General features: G+C 37.4%; 1 protein-coding gene across 4 annotated transcripts in view; it reads left to right on the top strand.

Moving 5' to 3' along the window:
• Positions 1–24,388, top strand: part of LOC107471453 (calcium-transporting ATPase 8, plasma membrane-type) — a 101,400-nt gene that overhangs the window by 32,960 nt on the left and 44,052 nt on the right. The gene's annotated exons all lie outside the window — the stretch shown is intronic.

Genomic DNA, 24,388 nt, shown 5'->3' with positions numbered 1-24,388 from the left:
ATTAGCAGCAGCAGCGGTGTCGAAGAGAGATAGAGTAGCAGCAGTGATTGAACCATACATGAATCCATACCTATCATCTTCCCTTTCATCCTTTTTCAAATTTCTTCAAGGATCTGAGCTATTCATTTGTGCTTTGGCTCCAAGTTTCTTTCTCAACCGTTGATATGTAGCAAAGCTCTATAATATTTAACTTCTTTATCTTTCCAGTTTGGTGCATGCAAAGAGGAGGTTTCTTCAACAATTTTCAATGAAGCACAAAGAAGGAAAGATTTTCCTGATGTAGCCTTCGGATGTGATCTTTGCTAGAAGCCCTAGCTTCTTTGACTTTCTTCTTTTTGCTTGATTTTGGTAACCCACTTTTTTATCCTTGATTTGAACTCTAATCATAGTTCCATATCTTCAACAATTTGATCAAAAGTTTAAAATCAGAGCTATAAACACTATTTTTGGAGCACAAAATATCAACTTCAGTCAAACAGATCAAACCAAATAATTAATGATTTGCATCCGTCAAATGGTATCATCAGCAAAAAAGGCAATAAAAACATATAGTAGAACCAACAAATGAATTAAACAACCTAACAATTCATAATTTATCAATTCATTTTTATAACTTACTCCCCATTTTGTTATTTAGAAAAAGTAGTGTCACCTGCACAAAAGTTTTGTTAGGCCACGAAAGCAATGTAGCAATTCAGATAGTTCAGAGTTAAGTGTCTACAACTATTACAGTTATCCAAAAATTAAAATTGTTCAAAGACCAGAATCAGAAAAATTGTTTCTTAGAAAGCAGCAGCATCAACAAGGAGCTAGACATCAGATCCCTCATCCTTAGTTCTCAGAAAATTTTCTTCTTGCTCAGACATTACTTGTTCATCTTCCAAAAAATCTATGTATTTTAAAAGCACTTCAATTCGGCTTTGAGACTTTCTAAAAGAATTCTCATTTTGTATAGCATGTTTCCTAGCTTGTTGGCTTGAGTTGATCATGTATTTGGTAAGGTTCACAAATTCCTGTAAGACATTATTCACGATGTCGTTCACCAAGTACTTGTGGGAGGATGATGTCATGGTAGCTGATGAAGGAGGGATACTTTTGTCTTCTTCCTCCATAACCGTATTCTTGGTAGCCTTAGTACCTTTTTCTTTTCATTGCTTGACTGTACCACCGTCCTTAAGAGATAAAATTCTGTTCTCTTGGGTCTCATTGTTTAGATCAACACCAAAGTACTCAAAGATGCAAATTAAAAACATGCCATATGGTAGAGAAACGTTTTTGTCACTTTTGATACAATCATACATATGGTGCATCATCAAATATGCAAAAGAAATTTCAGTTTTATTGATGATGACGTAGAGAACTAAGGTGTCACAAAGAGTCATGATAGGAGCCATATCGTCGGTTAGGAATTTCTTAGGAATAAAAATTGCGTTGCAAGTATAGCCCCAACCGACAAAGCGACTTCCGGTCAAAGTTTAAAGTAAAGAGTGTCACAATTCAATTCAAATAGTCGGGAGTGTTACTTCTTGAGTCGTCTTCCCACAGAACTAGCAATTACGAGCACACAATTTGGTTGCGAAAGTGGGGGTTTCCAAGCATAGAACGGAAGTTAAAGGAATTAAGGGTCAATAGCTCAAACAATGAATTAATAGGAACCAATAATAACAAGCAAGCAAGAGAATAATAGTAAGTTAGTAACTAAGCAATAATAGCGTAAATAATGAACTAATAATGAATCAAAGAACAATTTAATACTAAATAGGAGAAAACAAGATCAAAACTAGTGAAAATATGGTTCAATGCATAAACGGGACCTTGACTTGGGGTTGGGGGATTAAGGAATCATTTCCTTGTCATAACCACAACTATGGCAATTACAATGAGTTAATCTCACTTAATCAACCCTTAATATCGAGAGTAAGTCAAGTGAGCATAATTGTCCTTAATCTACAAATCCTAGCTAACTAACTAATTAACTTCGTAAAAAGCTAGCGTTAGTAGAAACAAGAGCAACTAACAGCCCAAAATCACCACTAAATGTCAGACATTATGACTCTAGTATCCTATGTATTCATTTTTCAAGCCAAGGAGTGAAAATCTACTCTATATTCAAAATTGACATTTTCTCAAACACTTGATGGGCATAATAACAAAATATAGTGAAATTGTAAAAATACTTGAAACTATAACCAATTAATGAATAAAATCAACAATGGTAACTCAAACAAACATGTAATAACCAATAAACATCAATTTCATTAACAAGAACTCAAAGATTTAAAAGGTATATATATATTAAAAGTGTAACTTTAACTATAAGAAAGTGTAACAAAAGTAATATAATCAAAGAGAAAATTGAGTATTATTTACAATGGAGGCAAGTTAGAATCCAAGATCAAAATGAAAAAATATAAACTTCTAATATAAACCCTAATTAAACCCTAAGGGAGTTGAGAGAAAATCTAAAAAAAAAAAACTAAACTAAAACTTCATAAAACTATCTAATATGGTGTATGTACGGTATGGTATGTTGCCCCCTTGATACCCCTTCAATTTCAACTTTAGATCTTCCAAAATTGGGCCAAAGGCCCCCAAATTTGTGAGCCATGTGATTTTTTAAGTGAGTCACGCGTCAGGACTTGTGCGTACGCACAGGAAGTTGTGCATATGCACACATTAGTGTGCTCTTCTCCTTTATTTCTTCTTGTGTTCTCTCATTTTGCATGCTTTTCTTCCACTTCTACTAAGTCATTCCTGCCTATTTGACCTGAAATCACTCAACAAAATATATCAAGGCATCGAATGGAATAAAAGTGGAATTAAATTGATCAATTAAGGCACAAAAAAGCATGTTTTCACATTTAGGTATAATTTAGAGAGAAGTCACAAAAGTATGCTATTTAAGTGGATAAATGCAAGTTTATATGATGAAATCCACTCAATTCAAGCTAGAATTTACCATCAAATATGGACTCATCAATTCTCCCACACTTAAACAAAAGCATGTCCTTATGCTAATCACAATCAAAGGAGAAGGATACATGGACAAGCAACTTATTGAATGAACCTACCTATATGCATGCAACTATGCTAAATGCTATCTACTTCTATCTATACTATGATTTTTTATTGATTTGGCAAAATAAGCAAACAATTTTCAATTAAGCAAAACAGACAATTAGAGCTAAAACGAGAGAATATTACAATGCAATTACAATCCAAAGAATCAATTTGGATTTTTCGAAAGTGATGAAGCAACTTGCAACAAATCACACAATAAGAGGTGAAGAAGACATATAATTGAGCAATCGAACCCCTCACCGGATGTGTATACGCTCTAATCCCTCAGTGTTTAGGGTTTAATCATTCAATTCTCCTCTAATTATGCTTTCTATGATTTGCTATTCATCTAACAATCAACAAGTACTTGATGCATGTATGCAGATATCATGAGGTCTTTAGAGGGTTGTAATGTGGTTATGGTTAAGGTAGGATAAATATGGTCAAGTGGACTAATAGATTGAATCTTTAATTAGCTAAGTATCCCACCCAACCTATATCAACCTACTCACTAAAAATGCATTCTAACTACCCATCACTTTCTTTTTACACACATTCATGCATTGGTTCTCATCTAATCTACATATGCATTCCTTATTCATGTTTTCTTTTCTTTGGAGAAACTTTTGTCCCCTTTTTGTTATTATTTTTTCATGTTATTTTATTTTTTTCTATTTTTTTTCTATGACAAATGCATATGGTTAAAGCAAATTGACACATGAATGTGCATTCAAATTTTTCAATGAATACCCAAAATAAACTTTTTATTCACTACTAATGTTTTTTCACAATTCCTACCTCCACACTTGAATGACACACACACACCTCAACACAAGCTAATCAAAGACGCAATTCAAGGTCATTTATGGTTTTTTGCTTAGGGTTAGTGATGTGGTAACAATTAAAACAAAAGGAGATTAAAAAGATCAAAAGTGATTCACAACTGTAGATACAAGGGTATGGCTATATGGGTTAGTAAGCTTTAATTCAAAAATGACCTCAATAATTCTAAATGCGTTCAAACATCAAATATCAGAAATAAAGAATTAAGCAAATCTAAGATTACAATCATAGAAGGAGCATAGCATACAATGAATAAAGATTGTGGTTAGAATGTGCAACCACACATTAAAAATCCAACAACTCACAAGGTTGTTTGTTCTATCTCTTTTCTATGCTCCACAAAACATAGTAGCTAAAAACAAAATATCCACAAAACATAGTAGCTAAAAACAAAATATAGTGCAAAGTGTTCAGAAAGAGAGATTTACGCCCCAAAATTGTGAATCCTCCCCCACACTTAATCGTTGTACGGTCCTCCGTGCATGCACGCAATCCAGGGGACAGGAAGCTAAGAAGCTCTACCTTCAGTTGGTGGATGCGGGGGCTCGGGCTACTGGTATACAATCATGTCCAAAATAGGCTCGGCCTCTTTGTCCTCATCATCCTCCTCCTTTACTACCGGCTCAGGTGAAGCAGCAGGAACTAGGCCAGGATTTCTTCCCTCGAGCTTCGCCGCCAACCAGTCAAAACGCCTTGCATTGAGGCGCTCATTACAGCAGACTTCTTGTAGGAGCTCCTGGACCATCTCATATAGAGACCGAGCAGAAGATATAGGTGCTGATGAGGATGGTGGTCCTGATGATGATGCTGACTCGGATGTCTTTCCCTTCCTGGTTGTCTTCTTTGCTGACTCCTCTCATTCCCAAAATGAGAGAAACCGGTGGCCACTCGAGATCCTGAACATAACATCATTTGGCCTCCTCTCTACTCTAGCTATTGTGGAAAATCCATAACCAACAATGGAAAGGAAATGTTAAACTTCTGTTTCTGGTTCACCTTCCACATTGACTCACGAATCAAAGGCAAGATAGCTATCTTCTTACCCTCCAGAATAGCCCAAAGAAGCACAGCAACACGGACTCGGATGTGGGTGGAGTATGTGCTAGGCAACAGATAATCAGCTACTATCAGTTGCCATATCCTCGCCTCGGGAGTGAGATTAGAGCATTGCAATGTTGATGGGGATAGCTTTTTTCCCTTTACTGTACTCCTAATGGGCCTCAGGATGGCTAATCTTCTTTTTAAAATAGGATCCAAAGGGATCTTGCCCTTAATCACATCAGCCTTAATCTTCTGATAGGCATCTCGGCTAGGCGAAATGTGAGGAATCTTCAGGAGAGCTTCAAAGGCTTGATTAGAAGTATCCAATCGCTTCCCTCGGAGGAATATCGTCTCTACTTCCCAAGCCAAGAGATTTTTTATAGAATTTTCTCACCGTTTATTCATTGATCTCCATTGGATCTTGCTCAAGAAATCCCCATTGAAAGAAGGCAATTCTCTCATGGATGGCATCTACATACTTTTCTGGTATATTAAGCTTTTGCTCCCAATGTATGGTTTTTGCTCAAGCTTTATATACTGAAGTTGGGCCTTCTCATTGGTGAAAGTATCCAGTTTATCGCTTCGGTGATCTAAAGGACAAGGAATGATGCCTCGAGGGATCAAGGATGATGTAGCCGGTTCTTTGTCTTTGCGGCACATCCTGAAAAAGGAGCAAAAGAATAGAATTCAAAATCATAAGGTAAGTGGCATAAGAAGACATAAAAGGAACAAATACAATTTAAACAAATAAAAAACACTTAATTGAGGAAACGTGCATAAGAGTGTGTTTTAATAAAAGACAATGTATGTATTCTAAATAGTGCACAATTAGAAGACACACATTGATCGGATAAAATGGTAACCACATAATCAGAAACTAAAGCCCAAGTTTCTTAATTAAGTGGCTTCAGTTGCAAGTTACATGATAAGCAAAGATTTAAGCACAAGCAATGATTAGTGGATTTCTTATATGTTTTTTCATTGAATTTTCATATTATTTTTAGTTAGATTTTATTAATTTCAGTAAGTTTTAGTGCAAATTTCACTTTTTGAATGCTACTTTGAGTTTTTGTGTTTTTTCTATGATTTTAGGTGATTTTTGTGCAAAATTAGCAAGATTGGCAAAGTCTTGTTCAGATATGAAGAAAGAATAGCAGATGTTGTCAAGTCTTGACCTCAATGCATTCCAACAAGCATTTCTTGAGCTACAGAGGTCCAATTGAAGCGCTCACAATGATGTTAGAAAGCTAACCTCTAAAGCTTTTCAGAAATATATAATAGTTTATACTTCTTTTCCAGATCACTGCCCATAACTGGCATTAAACGTTCACATCTGGAGTTCAACACCCCAAAGGGAGCAAGCCCAACGTTGAACGCCCAGCGCCACCAAGGGACCAAGGGAGCATGAGTTCACCCCCTAGCTGGCATTCAACGCCCAAACTCCAAGTTGAACGCCAGGCTTGGATGAAGCACAATACCAAAGTGGGCCCAAAGTGGATTTTTAGCACTCCTTGGTTTATGCAGTCTTATCTTTGTAATTTTAAATTTAAATTAACATCTTTTAGGGTTAGCATCTCCTATATATAAAGGAGATCACTTGGGTTTATATATCAATTTGTATCATACTTTACATCTAAGTTTTCTCTGTAAATTATGAGCAACTAAACCTTTTAGGTTAAGGTTAGGAGCTCTGCTGATTCCTATGGATTAATATGATTACTTCTCTATTTTAATATATGTTTGATTCTATTCTATGATGCATTATTCGTTCTTCATCTAACGAATCTGGGGTGGAACGAGAGTATGACCCCTTATTCTACATGAGCTCTTGCGAGTCCTGACCCGAATAGTATTGAGCTATAAGCTGGAAGGTGCATCACATAAACCAATAACTCATCTGGGTTAATTGAGATAAGTGACATATAATCTCATTAGTACTGGGTGATGAGGTTTCTGTGGCACTAAGGCTAGAATATTGAGCTTTATTCTTTGATCAGGAAGATCTGGCCTTGTATGTGGCGTTTTGAGTTGGATCATCAGAGATTGAATTGCGTGAGCTTCACCTTCATTTAGATCGAATGACCATTAGCACTGGCTTTTAATGTGGATTAGAGGAGATTAATGACCATTAGCCTTGACTTTAATCACTTATAGCCTTGCCATGGAATGAATCATTCATTGTTAAAGTAGTTAGTAAGAAGTACTAATCCGGAAGGATAAGCATCTCCGAGGCCTTAACTAATTCTTCACCATTGTTTCTACACCAATTAAGTACTCCTTTCGTTATTATTCTGTTTTATGCATTTACAACAACAACAACTCTCTTTTCTATTCGTTTGACTAAGATCTGCAGGATAACTAGTGCTTGCTCAATCCAACAATCCTCGTGGGATCGACCCTCACTCACCTGAGGTATTACTTGGACGACCTGGTGCACTTGCCAGTTCAGTTGTGCGAGTTCTAATTTCACCCACCAAGCAAGCTTAAGCAAACACAACAAAAAGGGAATTGAATTATTTAAGAAAATGGATATTGAAGTTGTGTAAATGAGTACGCAAGGTTTTATAAGGTAGCACAACAAACAATAACCAATTCAATCAAGGAAGAGACCATTTATTCATCCCAAACAATAAATTAATCACATGAGCAAAGTACTTGGTTTGAAGCAAGATAATTTTTTTGTTAACACCATGTCAATTTGATTCAACAACTTCAAAACATCAAAGAACAAGCACTTTATTATGTGATTGTAATGATTTAAAAATCATGATGAACAAAGAAGTCAATTCAATTCATTAAGTTCAATGCACTTATTAAGAAATTCATCCACTATGCAACAACGCATGAATGTTCAATCATTTGGGTGTTTGCAAGTTAAACCATTGAATAAATGCATTGCCAAACTCAATTTCAAACATCATCAATATCACCTCAAAATTGCACAATTCACTAAAAATTTGCCAAATAAGAATAAAGTTTAAGACATATGGTGGCCACAACATATGAATCAAACATAAATTTTACCCAGGCAATATGACAAAAACTTGGCGTGCAGTGTGCATATTCAACAAATTTGAGCCAAATTCATGTAACATACAACCCAATAATCAGCAAACAACACTCGCAATTCAAGTAACGTACAATCAACCAATCTAAACCTAATATACTTACTAAAATCAAATACTAAGATGCAACTTAAACTAAGAAAAAAAAATGAACAAGAATAAGAACCTCAATAATTAAGAGATGAAGTGGCACTTGGATACTGCCACTGCCAGAGTCACGGCGAGATGGGCTTTGCCAGAAAAGAGCAAAGCAAATTCGGTTGTTGAGGCTAGGAGCAGAGCTTGAAGGTGAGAGAAAACAAAGAGAGAGAGAGAGAGAGAGAGAGAGAGAGAGAGGGTTGAAGAAGAAAGAAGAAGGGTAAGGCGGTATATGGCACGATAGGTTTTTTTTCTCGAATTCATGCCTAATTTAATGCGTGTGCGTACGCACACAGGTCCGTCCATACGCAAGCTAGGGGAAAAACACAGGGTGTGCCCATGCACCCGGCAGGGGATTGAGGAGTTTTTTTTTATGGGAAAAAGGTCATATGTCCGTGTGCACAGACATGGCAGGGAGGCTGCAGAGGGGGTTGCGTACACAACCGTATATGCATAACGCGAAGATCAATGGAATTGGGGTATGTGTGTGTACGCACAAAACTCTGTTTTCACGAAATTTTAAAGGCTCTAAGGCCATCAAACAAGACATCCAACATAATTTTTGAATTCCAAAACATAAAACTAAAATTCAATCAAACTAAGCTTAAAATCAAACTAAACCTAAGCTAGCTAAGAGAAGAAAAATTCAATGAACAAAAAGTACAAGCAAAGAGAAGTTAGAAAGATGTTACCATGGTGGGGTGTCTCCCACCTAGCACTTTGGTTTAACGTTCTCAAGTTGGACGGGCATGATTTCAATGATCCACTCTTGGGGCATCTCCAAGGAGGAAAATCTCCAACTCCTTGGTATGCTTAGCTTTTTCCTCCTTCAATGGGGAGATATGCTCCTTGTCTTTTTGATTGGTAGGCAATGGTTGAGCTTCTTCATCTTCTTTGCTCAATCCTTTTATGTTCAAGCTCTTGTTGACAATCACTTCCGCATCTTTTCTGGAATGAGCCTCGATCACCTTCTCTTCAATAAGATCACAACCAAAAATAGAATATACCTCATGTGGTTGTTTCATGGTTCCTTCCAATGTAAGCTTCACCACTTTTTCTTCGGCTTCAAACGAATAAGCTCTCGAAAATGCATCTAACTTGAACCGGGATGTCTTCAAGAGCAGTCTTTCAAGTAAGATGTAAGATGGCCTCTATCCGAGTCAATTGGAGGTATTTCCAAAATATGGAAGTCCACTGGAAATAACAATTCTTGAATGTTCACCAACACATTTTCTGCAATACCCACAACCGACACTATGCTCTTATCCGCCAACACGAATCTAGCTCCGGACTGCCTCAATGGTGCAAAGTTCAACTTTTCATAAATGAAAAGTGGCATAATACTCACACATGCTCCCAAGTCACACATACAATCCATGAATTTCATTATCCCAATCACACAAGTTACCAAACAAGGACCGGGATCACTATACTTTTTTGGAATGAGAAAAGAGATAGAATTGCTCACCAGACTCTTCCCTAGCTCACCAATTTTCTCTTTGTGAGTACAAATATCCTTGAGAAATTTGGCATATTTCGGAATTTGTTGGATGGCTTGAAAAAGGGAAACAGTGACCTCCACATTCTTGAAAATTTGTACCACCTTAGAATCAAGTTCCTCATGCTTCTTAGCTTTCTTGACCACCGATGGAAAAGGTATTGGTGTGGGCTCCTCTAAGGGATTTTTCCTCTTCAGTTCCTTCGACTTCAATAAGTCCTCTTCTCCTCTTGCAATATCTTTCGTCTCATCTTCACCCAACTCCACCTCCTCCTCAACTTCTTCATTTTGTACCTCCTTCCTCACAAGTATAGGCTTAGGACCAACCTTCTCCAACATTGTACCACTCCTTAGGGTGATTACATTAATGCTTTTCTTGGAGTTTGGTTGAGGTTGAGAGGGTAGGCCACTAGAGGTAGATGGTTAAGAGGTGTTGTGATTGTTGGAAGGAGGTAGAGTCAAACAGGACAAGGCTTTAGCAATAGTTGACATATAGGTTTCTTGTTTCTTGTGGAACTCTCATTGCTCTTGGATGAAGGTTTAAAGTGTATCATTCATATGGGATTGGTTTGAAGAAGAGGATTGGCTATTTTGGTGAAAGATAAGTCTAGTGTGTGGTGGTTGATATCTTAATTGAGGTGGAAATTGATATGTTATTTAGGGGTGTGATTGTTGGTTTGATTGTGAGTTGGGTAGGCTTTGTGGTTGGTATGATTGATGGTGGGGTTGAGGTGGTTGATGGTAGGCTTGTTGGCTTTGGGATGGTTGATAATAATAAGCTTGTTGAGGTTGGAAAGGGTGATTTTGAGAAGGTTGTTACCATCTTTGATTGGAGTTGTCTCTCCACCCTTAACCTTGGTTGCCTCCATATTGGTATGACCATTGATTGCTTTGATTGAAATTGGACCTTTGTGGATAAGGATTTGCCACCGCCAATGTGTTATCTTCTTGAATTTGGGGACACTCATCGGTGTAGTGGCTATTGCAAGCACAAATATCACAAGGTCTAGGAGGTCCTTCAATCCTAGGAGGTTGAGGTTAAGCAAGTAACATTGGTGGAATTTGTTGACTTTGGGAGATTTGTCTAAACAAAACGGTCATTTCACTGAGTGTCTTGGTCAAGATAGCATCACTGGAGGGAGAAACTTCACTTAAAGACTTTGGTTGGGTGTTTCTTGCCCTTAAATGTTGAGTTGAATCTGCCAAATCCGTAATGACTTTCCATGCTTCTTCTGCGGTCTTGTGCTTTATGAGAGATCCTCCACTTGAGGCATCAATAAGAAGCTTATCTTGAGGGATTAAACCCTGACAAAAGTAGCTAATGTGCACTAAATCATCTATGTGGTGGTAAGGACAAGACTCCAATAACTTCTTAAATCTTTTACAATACTCCTAAAGTGTCTCTCCATCTCTTTACATAATGCATGAAATTTTTTTCCTCAAACGATCCATCTTTTGAGGTGGAAAGAATTTTTCAAGGAATTCTTTTCTTAACAATTCTCAATTAGTTATTACCTCATCCAGTTGGGTGTAGAACCACTCCTTTGCTTTTCCCTCTAGAGAGAAAGAAAAAGCAAAGACCATCACAACTATCTCATCCGAGCCATGTCTCCTAGCAATCGAGCATACAACTTGAAAGTCTTTCAAGTGCTTGAGAGGATCATCACCCGGTAAACCATGATATTTTGGAAGCAAGTTGATCAACCCCGTCTTAAGTTCAAAGTTAGCATATAGATCTGGGTAACGAACTTATAATGGTTGCAAGGTGATGTCCGGAGCTCCCGCTTCCTTAAGAGTGACTCTCCGAGGTGGTGCCACCATGTTCTCATCACCTAATTCACTCACAGGGATTTCAGTACTTCCAACAGAAGAATACAAGGTTCTCTCGTTAAATGGAGAATGAGAATCACAGTTAGAAAGTGATGGTGAATCGGGTTGCTCTTTGAGAGAATCCGATTCACTATGCACAAATGCTAACCGGCACCGAGTTTGCCTAAGATAAGTTAAAGTCCTTTCTATCTCAGGATCAAAAGGGGCCAAGCTCGGTCTGGAAGTGACCGTGTTATTCAACTGGGAAATCATAGAAATCATGCAATTATCAAAACCAAACAAGAGTAAGGAAGTAACCAAAAAGCAAGCTAACAATTAACAACCACAAAAAACTTACCAAAACAAGGGAACTAGCTACCAATTAGTGTCAAGTGACAAACAAAAAGCAAATATTCACACTATTCACATATTCACAACAACAAAAAAATGGCACTCAATTGCATAAGTTCCTCGGCAACGGTGCCAAAAACTTGACGGGAGCCGTATCATCGGTTAGGAATTTCTTAGGAATAAAAATCGTATTGCACGTATAGCTCCAACTGACAAAGTGACTTCCGGTCAAAGTTTAAAGTAAAGAGTGTCACAATTCGATTCAAATAGCTGGGAGTTTTACTTCCCAGGTTGTCTTCCCATGGAACTAGCAATTACGAACACACAAGTTTGGTTGTGAAAGTGGGGCTTTCCAAGGATAGAACAGGAATTAAAGGAATTAAAGGGTCAATAGCTCAAACAATAAATTAATAGGAACCAATAATAACAAGCAAGAAAGTGAATAATATTAACTAAGTAATAATAGCGCAAATAATGAACTAATAATAATGAATCAAAGAACAATTTAATGCTAAATAGGAGAAAACAAGATCAAAACTAGTGAAAATGTGGTTCAATGCATAAACAAGACCTTGGCTTGGAGTTGGGGATTAAGGAATCATTTCCTTGTCATAACCACAACTATGGCATTACAATGAGTTAATCTCACTTAGTCAATCCTTAACATCGAGAGTAAATCAAGTGAGCATAATTGTCCTTAATCCACAAATCCTAGCTAACTTACTAATTAACTTAGTAAAAAGCTAACGTTAATGGAAACAAGAGCAACTAACAACCCAAAATCACCACTAAATGTTAGACATTATGACTTTAGTATCTTATGTATCCATTTTCCAAGCCAAGGAGTGGAAATCTACTCCATATTCAAAATTGACATTTTTACAAACACTTGGTGGATATAATAACAAAATATAGTGAAATTGTAAAAATACTTGAAACTATAACCAATCAATAAATAAAATCAACAATGGTAACTCAAACAAACATGTAATAACCAATAAACATCAATTTCATCAACAAGAACTTAAAGATTCAAAAGGTATATATATATTAAAAGTGTAACTTTAACTATAAGAAAGTGTAACAAAAGTAATATAATTAAAGAGAAAATTGAGTATTACTTACAATGGAGGCAAGCTAGAATCCAAGATCAAAATGGAAAAAGTAAACTTCTAATATAAACCCTAATTAAACCCTAAGAGAATTGAGAGAAAATCCTAAGAAAAACTAAACTAAAACTTCCTAAAACTATCTATTATGGTGTATGTATGTTATGGTATGTTGCCCCTTGATACCCCTTCAATTTCAGCTTTAGATCTTCCGAAATTGGGCAAAAGAGCTCCCAAATTCGCGAGCCACATGACTTTTTAAGTGAGTCACACGTCAAGACTTGTGCGTACGCACAAATTAGTGTGCTCTTCTCCTTTGTTTCTTCATGTGTTCTTTCATTTTGCATGCTTTTCTTCCACTTCTACCAAGCCATTCCTGCCTATTTGACCTGAAATCACTCAACAAAAAATATCAAGGCATCGAATGGAATAAAAGTGGAATTAAATTGATCAATTAAGGCACAAAAAAGTATGTTTTCACATTTAGGTAAAATTTAGAGAGAAGTCACACAGTATGCTATTTAAGTGGATAAATGTGAGTTTATTTGATGAAATTCACTCAATTCAAGGTAAAATTTACCATCAATTATGGACTCATCAAGTCACTTGCTGATAAAAACCACTTTGAGGCAAGAGAATGTGGGTAATAATACGGTGTAGTTGGATTTTGACAGGACCTAGGGCTCGATGGTTGGGGGTGACACCATCCATGAGAGAAATATTTTCACATATGTTTGCCAACACATCCTTATGTGAAATGCCCAGATCATTATCCCACTTTCTAGAGATGTAGGCATTGATGCCAACATCATAATAATCAAGGACTTCATCAATGGATTCTTTATTTAAATGAATTTCTTGGCCTTTTACATATGAGTGAATAGATTCCTCATGATAGTATATATTAGTATAGAATTATTTAACCAAATCAGGATAAATAGGTTTTCTAATTTCAAACAATTTATTTCAGTCCAAATAGACAATATTTTCAACAAAGTCCATTCCTTTGGCTAAAGCCTTCAAATCAGCCATATATGAAGAACACAGATATCTTTTGAAACAATTTCTCTATGAGATTCAAAGTTCATGCTTGAAGAAAAATGAAGTACGTCATAGTGAAAATGTGGAAGGTTATTGAAATGGGATTTGAAACCTATAGGGTCAAGATTTGTAGGTTCTTTTACAAAGTTAAGAAAAAGGTCTTTGGTTATCTTTTGAAGGGCAACTAGACAATGCAGAATGTCCTTGAGGACGAAATGAGGAGCGAGAAGGAGGAGACAATAGAGGTTTTTCTTCGTTCATGGGCTTCTTTCCTTTGGTGAAGTTTGCACTAGAAGTGCCTTCTGGTGGCGCCGTTGATCCCCTTCGCAAAGTGGTCTTCATCCGTACCATGGGTTCTGGAACTGGAGAGGAGTGTGAGGAGGAATGAGAGTGTATGTGGATATGAGTGTGTGATTGGCCTTTTGGAGGAGGATTTCATGGAGCATGATAAGAACCAATGCTTCTTTGAGTAACAACTTTCTTTCTCATTTTTATGAAAGAGCAATGAATGAGGTTATAGGAGTGTGGTGCGCAAAATTAGAATTCGCAAAACTGAACTGGCAAGTACACCAGGTCGTCCAAGTAATACCTCAAGTGAGTGAGGGTCGATCCCATGAGGATTGTTGGATTGAGCAAGCAATGATTATCCTGCAGATCTTAGTCAGACGAATAGAAAAGAGAGTTGTTGTTGTAAATGCATAAAACAGAATAATAACGAAAGTAGTACTGAATTGGTGTAGAAATAATGGTGAGGAATCAGTTAAGGCCTCGGAGATGCTTATCCTTCTGGATTAGTACTTCTTACTGACTACTTTAACAATGAATTATTCATTCCATGGCAAGGCTGTAAGTGATTAAAGCCAGGACTAATAGTCATTAATCTTCTCTAATCCATATCAAACGCCAGTGCTAATGGTCATTCAATCTGAACGAGGGTGAAGCTCACGCAATTCAATCTCTGATGATCCAATTCAAAATGCCACAGACAAGGTCAAATCTTCCGGATCGAAGAATGAAGCTCAATGTTCTAGCCTTACCACCACAGAAACCTCATCACCCAGTACTAACAAGATTATACGTCACTTATCCCAATTAGCCCAGATGAGTTATTGGTCTAGGTGATGCACCTTCAAGCTTATAGCTCAATACTATCCGGGTTAGGACTGGCAAGAGCTCATGTAGAATAAGGGGTTATACTCTCGTTCCACCCCAGATTCATTAGATGAAGAACGAATAACGCATCATAGAATAGAATTAAACATATATTAAAATAGAGAAGTAATCATATTAATCCATAGGAATCAGCAGAGCTCCTAACCTTAACCTAGGGAGTTTAGTTGCTCATAATTTACAGAGAAAACTTAGATGTAAAGTATGATACAAGTTGATATATAAACCTAAGTGATCTCCTCTATATATAGGAGATGTTAACCCTAAAAGATGTTAATTTAAATTTAAAAGTACAAAGATAAGACTGCATAAACTAAGGAGTGCTAAAAATTCACTTTGGACCCACTTTGGTCTTGTGCTTTGTCCAAGCCTGGCATTCAACTCGGAGTTTGGGCATTGAATGCCAGCTAGGGGAGTGAACTCGTGATCCTTGGTCCCTTGGTGGCGTTGAACGCCAGCTTTGGGCGTTCAATGCTGGGCTTGCTCCCTTTGGGGCATTGAACTCCAGATATGGATGTTCAACGCCAATTATGGGCAGTAATATGGAAGAGAAGTATAGACTATTATATATTTCTGGAAAGCTCTGGAAGTCAGCTTTCCAACGCTATTAAGAACGCATCAATTAAAACTCTGTAGCTCAAGAAATGCTTGTTGGAATTCACGGAGGTCAAGACTTGACAACATCTGCTATCCTTTCTTCAGCTCTGAACAAGACTTTGCCAATCTTGCTAATTTTGCTGAAAACTCACCTAAAATCATAGGAAAAATACAAAAACTCAAAGTAGCATCCAAAAAGTGAAATTTGCACTAAAACTTACTAAAATTAATAAAATCTAACTAAAAAAATATGAAAATGCAATGAAAAAGTGTTTAAGAAATCCACTTATCACAACACCAAACTTAAACTGTTGCTTGCCCTCAAGCAACTAAAAATAAGTAAGGACTTAAAGAAGAGTAAAATACATAAGGTCTCAGAGTTGTCAGTGAAGCTCAGTTCTAATTACTGAATGGGGCTGTTAACACTTTATTTCTAAACAACTTTGGCATCTCATTTTCCATTGAAACTTAGAAATATTGACATCCCTTGGAACTAGAATCCGGATGATATTATTGGTTCTCTTCTTTTAGTTTTTCTTGATTCTCGAACACAACTTCTTTTTGGTGATTTGCACCTTTGAGCCCAGCCGTGACTCTAAGCGTTTTGTTTTCAATTATTACCACCGGATACATAAACGACACATGCACTTAACTGAGGGAACCCTTTGGATTCAAATTTAGCTTTGCTTAAATTCCTAAACAGTGGTGCCCATAGTTCTTAAGCGTACTCTTTAGCTTTGGATCACGACTTTAACTGCTTAGTCTCAAGCTTTTTACTTGACACCTTCACACCACAAGCATTTAGTTAGGGATAGCAACTCATTTGAGCTTTTTAGGCCAATTTTGACCCTCCTAACCATTGATGCTCAAAGCCTTGGATCCTTTCTCTTTTGAATTTTCTTTTGAGCTTTCTTTTTTTTCTTCTCTTTTTATTTTTTTTTCTTTTTGCTGCTTTTTCTTACTTCAAGAATCAATATTTTTTATTTTTTAGATAGCCAATAATACTTCTCTAAATTCACTGTTCTTCAAGAGCCAACATACTTAACTTCAATATCAAATATGCACTGTTAATTCATATATCCAGAAAATAAAGATAGGACCACCACGTCTTAAGTATTTAGAATAACTCATGATATATCTTAAAACCTTGTGCTTTCTACTATTTTCTTTTCAATAAATTTTTCTTTTAAGCATTGATGAGGGATACATAAGATATCTTATAGCAAAATAAAGAAAAGAAAATAGTACTGAAAAAGAACAAAATACTAAATATGATCATGCACTAGAATAGAAAACAGATGATAAAATAAAGTACAATGAAAACAGAAGGATAAAGAAAAGAAAAGAAGAATAGAACGTGACCAACTCCGTGACGGTGGCTACTGATCCCTCCGGTGAATCCTTTGGAGCGTTTGAGCTCCTTAATATTGCGCCCCTGTCTTTGCTGCTCTTCTCTCATGATCCTCTGATCCTCCTTTATCTGATGGAGGATGACAGAGTGATCTTGATGCTCTATCCTCAGCTAGTCCACGGATGAAGTTAGCTCCCCTAGAGATGTATTCAGTTGGTCCCAATAGTCTCGGGGAGGGAAGTACATTCCCTGAGGCATCTCCGGGACCTCTGGTGGATGTGGCTAAATAGGCTCGTGCTGTTGTCCGTGTGCTGGATCCCTGACGCTCTCCATCCTCTTCTTTGTGATGGGTTTGTCCATGTCAATGAGGGTGTCTCCTGCTATACGAACTCCAGCTGAGTTGCATAAGTGATATATGAGGCGAGGGAACGCTAGCCGTGCTTGGGTGGAAGCCTTTTCCACTATCTTGTAGATCTCTTGAGGAATGACCTTGTGCACTTCCACCTCATTCCTGAGTATGATGCAATGAACCATTATTGCTCGGTCAATAGTAACCTCAGATCGGTTACTTGTGGGGATGATAGAGCGTTGGACCTACTCCAACCATCCTCTAGCCATGGGCTTGAGGTCAGGCCCACCCAGTTGGTAAGACTTGCCATGTGCGTCCCTCCTCCATTGAGCTCCTTTCACACAGATGTCAGCAAACACTTACTCTAGCCTTTGGTCAAAGTTGACCCTTCTAGTGTAAAAATATGGGTCCCCTTGCATTTGAGGCAACGGCAGCGCTAGTCTCACACTTTCCGTGCTGAAATCCAAGATTTGTTCTCTAACCATGGTGCGCTAGTTTTTAGGCATTGGGTTCACACTAGTGTCGTGCTTCTTGGTGACCCAAGCATTGGCAAAGAATTCTTGCACCATTAAGGTTCCAACTTTTGAGATAGGATTGGCTAGAATTTTCCAATCTCTTCTCTAGATTTCTTGTTGGGTCTCCAGATATTCATCTTCTTTGAGCCTAAAGATGACCTCAGAAATCACCCTTTTCTGCCTCACCACATTATAAAGTGGTCTTGGTGAGCTTTGGTGAGGAATCTCCATGTTTTCCAAGGTTCGGAAGCGAAAGCGGGGCTTTTCCTTTTCTCATTCTTGAAGATTCGCTGGCTTTTGGTGCCATGGAAGAAGAGTAGAGAAAAAAAGCGGAGCTTTTCTAACATCAAACTTAAGAACTTTGCTCATCCTCGAGCAAATAAAAACAAAAGGAAAGGAAAATAGAAGAAGTAAGAAGAAAAGATAGAGGGAGAAGAGTAAGAAGGCTTCGGCCAAGTGGTGTGGGCGAAAGAAGAAGGGAAGTATATGAAGAGTAATATGGAGGAAGAGAAGAGTATTGTGAAGGTGTGAGTATGAATAAAGGAATTAAGGGGTATTTATAGGGGTAGGAGGGTTGGGGTTCGGTCATATGGGAGGGAAATATGGGGGGAAAGTTTGAATTTGAAGTGGGTGAGGTTGTGGGAAAATGTGTTGATGGGATTTATGAATGGTTTTGGGAAGAGTGAAAGGTAATAGGGATGGGATTGATGAATGTGTATTGGGAAGAAGAAAAGTAGGGTGTGGGAATCAAGGTTGAAAAAGTAGGAAAGAGAAGGAAAGGTGGAGTAGGTGGAGATTCGATGAGACCCACTGGTTTAGGAAGCTTCAAAACTCGAGTGCCCTTGCCCCTGCCTGGGCGTTCAACACTAGTTCTGGGCGTTGAACACCAGGAAGGGATACTTTTTTTGTCGGCTTGGTGGGGTGTTCAACGCCAAGAATGGGCGTTGAACGCCTATTGGGGGCCAAAGAAATAGCCCAGAGTTGCTCCTGTAGGGCATTGAACGCCCTTGCTCTCTCCACAATTAGCGTTGAACGCTAGTGAAGCTCCTTAAAGGGCATTCAACGCCTGTAAGGGGCTCTCCCCAGGGTGTTCTATTTTCATCCTAAGCATTTTTGCTCTGTTCTAGGTGCTACACATGATCACAAACATTAAAAAGTAAGGGAAAACCATGAAAAATACTAGAAAAGAAAATGATACAAAATCAAACTAAATTAAACAAAAGCAAGAAAATACTAAACATATGGTTGGGTTGCCCCCCAACAAGCACTTCTTTACCGTCACTAGTTTGACAGACAGCTCCTTTATGGAGGTTGGTAGGGGATCAGATCTTCACCCTTATGGTGAACTTTCTTCCTATGCTCTCATGGATTAACTCAACATGTTCCAGAAATAGAATCCGGCTCACTGTGTGTGGAATGACTGGGCTCTTAGTGAAGACAACTCTCATGCCAGGTGAGAAGTCTTTAGTTGGAATCTTCTTGTTACTCCAGCCCTTGGGTACTTTCTTCTTCGTACCTCTTTCTTCAGTAGATGGTGATGGCTGCTTAATACCAAATTTAGGTCTGATGTCATGGAGCTCTGTAATGCTCTCTACTGAGAGAGAAGGTTGGAACACTAAGTGTTGCACAGAGTACCTCCTTTATCTAAGGGAGAGTAAGGATTTGGGATCTTAAATAGAATATGATCCTCATTCAACCTCAGGACTAACTCTCCTTTTTCCACATCAATCAAGGCCTTTGCAGTAGCAAGAAAAGGCCTTCCAAGGATGATGGAGTCGTCCTTGTCCTCCCCAGTGTCTAGTATCACAAAGTCTGCAGGGGGATAAAGGTCTTCAACCTTAGAACGTCTTCCACCACACCATCTGCCAATTTCATGGACATATCTGCCATCCCCAATGAGATTCTGGTTGGCAGCACCTCTTGGATCTCTAGCTTCTTCATCACAGAGAGAGGCATGAGGTTGATGCTTGATCCTAGGTCGCACAATGCCTTCTCAAAAGTGATGGTTCCTATAGCACAGGGAATAAAAAAGCTTCCAGGGTCTGGCATCTTCGGAGGCAGCTTCTTCTGGACCAAGGCACTGCACTCCTTGGTTAGTATCACCATCTCATCTCCCTTCAGGGCCGTCTTCACAGAGATGGTATTTTTCAAACAGGCCATATAGGGGGGTTTCATCTCTAATGCCTCTGTAAAAGATATTGACTTGCAGCTTCCTGAGGATTGCCAATGTAAGAACCGAGCAAGTTGCTCTTCCTTAGATTCCCCTTGCACGTCCGGATGGGGGTGCTCTTCAGGTTCCTCCATCTTCATAGGGGTGTTCATGGGGACAGTCCTAGTCTCCACTTGAGTCCTAATTTCCTTCAGTTCCTCAGTGGCAAGCTTCTCTTTGGGTTCGGTTTTAGCCTCTATAGTGAGAGCCTTGCACTCTTCCTTTGGATTCACCTCAGTGTTGCTGGGAAGAGTGTTGGATGGGATCTCTGGGATCTTCTTGCTCAGCTGACCTACCTGAATCTCCAAGTTTCTAATAAAGGACCTAGTTTCTGCCATGAAACTATAAGTGGTTGATGAGCAGATAATTTATACCCTTTTTGGCATTGTTTTTACATAGTTTTTAGTATGATTTAGTTAATTTTTATTAGTTTTTATTCAAAAATCACATTTCTGGACTTTACTATGAGTTTGTATGTTTTTCTGTGATTTCAGGTATTTTCTGGCTGAAATTAAGGGACCTGAGCAAAAATCTGATTCAGAGGCTGAAAAAGGACTGCAGATGCTGTTGGATTCTGACCTCCCTACACTCGAAGTGGATTTACTGGAGCTACAGAAGCTCAATTGGCGCGCTCTTAATTGAGTTAGAAAGTAGACATTCTGGGATTTCCAGAAATATATAATAGTCTATACTTTGTCTGAGATTTGATGGCCTAAACTGGTGTTCAAAGTCAGCCTAAAATATCTTGGCGTAAAACGCCCAAACTGGCACCAGAATTGGAGTTAAACGCCCAAACTGGCACCAAAGCTGGCGTTTAACTCCAGGAATAGCCTAAGCATGAAATAGATTCAATGCTCAGCCCAAGCACACACCAAGTGGGCATCGGAAGTGGATTTCTGCACTTAGTTATTCATTTTCTGTAAACCCTAGTTATTAGTTTAGTATAAAAACTACTTTTAAAGATTTATTGATTATCGAGAGTTTTTTCTTTTGGACTTTTCGAACAAAAGTTCCTATTTTGATATTGTACATGTTTCGAGGCTGGCCTCACGGCCATGCCTAGACATCTTTTCACTTATGTATTTTCTACGGTGGAGTTTCTACACCCCATAGATTAAGGTATGGAGCTCTGCTGTTCTTCATGAATTAACGCAAGTACTATTGTTTTTCCTTCAATTCACACCTACTTCTTCTCCAAGATATACTCTTGTTCTTAATTCAGTTAAGTCAGAATGAAGGGGTGACCCGTGACAATCACCCAATCTTCGTTACTTGCTTAGCCAAGATCGCGTGCCTGACAACCACAAAGCGGTCTACATGATGTTCAACGTAGTCATTGGACGACAGCCGGAGTATATTCTCTTGGGCCTCTAATCCATGATTCATATTGTCTCTTCTGACAACAGAGCATCTGAATCTGAGATTAGAACCTTCGTGTATAGGCTAGAATCATTGGCAGCATTCTTGGGATCTGGAAAGTCTAAACCTTGTCTGTGGTATTCCAAGTAGGATCTGCGAATGTTGGGCGCAGTGACAGTGTGCAAAAGGACAATGGTCCTATTCCGACGCTAGCGGGAACCGACAGATGATTAGCCGTGTGGTGACATTGCATATGGATTTGTTTTCATCCGAGAGGATCTTACAGCTTGCCATGGAATGAGGTAACGCATGGTTGGAAGAAGGCAGTGGGAAAGCAAAAGTTCAGAAGCAAGAAAGCATCTCCAGACACTTATCTAAAATTCCCACTAATGAATTACATAAGTAACTTTATTTTATTTTATATTTTATTTATGTTTTTAATTATCAAAACCTCATAACCATTTGAATCCGCCTGACTGAGATTTACAAGATGACCATAGCTTGCTTCAAGCCGACAATCTCCGTGGGATCGACCCTTACTCACGTGACCATATGCACTTGGACGACCCAGTGCGCTTGCTGGTTAGTTGTGCGGAGTTGTGAAGAAGTGTTGAGATTACGATCGTGCGTGCCAAGTTTTTAGCGCCGACGTCAGAGATCACAATTTCGTGCACCAAGTTTCTGGCGCCGTTGCCGGGAATTGTTCGAGTTTGGACAACTGACGGTTCATCTTGTTGCTCAGATTAGGTACTTTTATTTTATGTTGAAGCTTTTTAATTTTTATTTATTTTCGAAAAAAAAGAAAAAAATTTTATGGTTCTCGAAAAATTCAAAAAAATATATTTTATTTTGTTCTTCAGAATTTTTAAGAATGATTTCTAGAGTTTCATCATGATCTGTTGAAACCTGGCTGGCTTTCAAGCCATGTCTAATCCTTTGGACCGAGGCTTCCACTTATCATTGCAGGAGCCTTTTGATTCCCATCAATTTGGCTGTTGTATGTAATGCTCTGCTGAAGCTTGGCTGGCCATTGGCCATGTCTAATCTTTTGGACCGAAGCTTTCACATAAAGCTTGGTTGGCTATTGAGCCATGTCTAAAATTTTGGACCGAAACATTAGACTAACATTGCATGATTCCTGAAATTCTTATTAAAAAGTTTGAATTTCTTTATTTTCTTTTCCAAAATAATTTTCGAAAAATCCAAAAATTTTTTATAAAACCATAAAAAACCAAAAATTTTATGTTTCTTGTTTGAGTCTAGTGTCAAATTTTAAGTTTGGTGTCAATCGCATATTTTTAATTTTTCTAAAAAATTTCGAAAATTCATGCATGTGTTCTTCATGATCTTCAAGTTGTTCTTGATGATTTTCTTTGTTTGATCTTTGCATTTTCTTGTTTTGTGTATTTTCTTGTTTTTCATATACATTCTTGAATTATTAGTGTCTAAAGTTTGAAAATTTCTAAGTTTGGTGTCTTGCATGTTTTTCTTTTCTTAAAAATTTTCAAAAACATGTTCTTGATGTTCATCATGATCTTCAAAGTGTTCTTGGTGTTCATCTTGACATTCGAAGTGTTCTTGCATATTTTTCTTGTTTTGATTCATAATTTTTATGTTTTGTGTCATTTTTATGTTTTTCTCTTTCCTCATTAAAATTCAAAAATAAAAAAATAATATCTTTCCCTTATTCTTCTCATAAATTTCAAAAATTTTGAGTTGACTTTGTCAAAAAATTTTAAAATTTAGTTGTTTCTTATTGGTCAAGTCAAATTTTCAATTTAAAAATTCTATCTTTTCAAAACTTTTTTGAAAAATCAAATCTTTTTCATTTTTCTACCATGTATTTCGAAAATTTCAAAATGATTTTCAAAATCTTTTTCTTATTTTCATTTCATATTTTCGAATTCATTGCTAACATTTAATATTTTGATTCAAAAATCTCAAGTTGTTACTCAATCTTTAAATTTTAAAATCATATCTTTTAGTTTCTTGTTAGTCAAGTAATCAACTTTAATTTTCAAAATCAATTCTTTTTAAATTTCCTTTTCAAATCTTTTTCAAAATAAATTTCAATCATATCTTTTTCAAAACTTAATTTCAAAATCTTTTCTAACTTCTTATCTTTTCAAAATTGATTTTCAAATATTTTTCAATTAACTACTTGACTACTTGTTTATCTTACTAATTCTTATATTTTTCAAAATCATCTAACTAATTTTCTCTCTCTCCAATTTTCGAAAATAATTAACCTATTTTTCAAAATTCTTTTTAATTAACTAATTATTTTAAATTTTAATTTTAATTTTATTCTTTTTTATAATTTTTGAATTCTAACTAATAATTAAAATAAAAATAATTTCTTTTATTTTTAATTAAATTCGAATTCTTCTCTCTCTCATCTCTTTCTATTTATTTAATTGATTGCTAACACTTCTCTTCTCCTTATAATTCGAACCCTCTTCCTCTCTCTGTGTTCAAATTTCTCTTTCTCATTCTTCTACTCTTCTCTTCTTCTACTCACATAAAGGAATATCTATATTGTGACATAGAGGATTCCTCTTCTTCTCTGTTCTCTTCTTTTTCATATGAGCAGGAGCAAGGATAAGAACATTCTTGTTGAAGCTGATCCGAAACCTGAAAGGACTCTAAAGAGGAAGCTAAGAGAAGTTAAAGCACAACACTTTGGAGAGGACCTGACAGAATTTTTCGAAAAAGAAGAAGAGATGGCTGAACCCAACAACAATGGTGGAGATGCAAGGAAGATGCTTGGTGACTTTATTGCACCCTCTTTTGACTTCTGTGGAAGAAGCATCTCAATTCCTGCAATTGGAGCAAACAACTTTGAGCTTAAGCCTCAATTAGTTTCTCTGATCCAGCAGAATT

This window comes from Arachis duranensis, chromosome 10 (genome assembly GCF_000817695.3).
Source record: "Arachis duranensis cultivar V14167 chromosome 10, aradu.V14167.gnm2.J7QH, whole genome shotgun sequence".
In the NCBI taxonomy this organism is placed as follows: Eukaryota; Viridiplantae; Streptophyta; class Magnoliopsida; order Fabales; family Fabaceae; genus Arachis; species Arachis duranensis.
The sequence above is the reverse complement of the archived record's forward strand: the minus strand, read 5'-3'. Positions and strand labels throughout refer to the sequence as shown.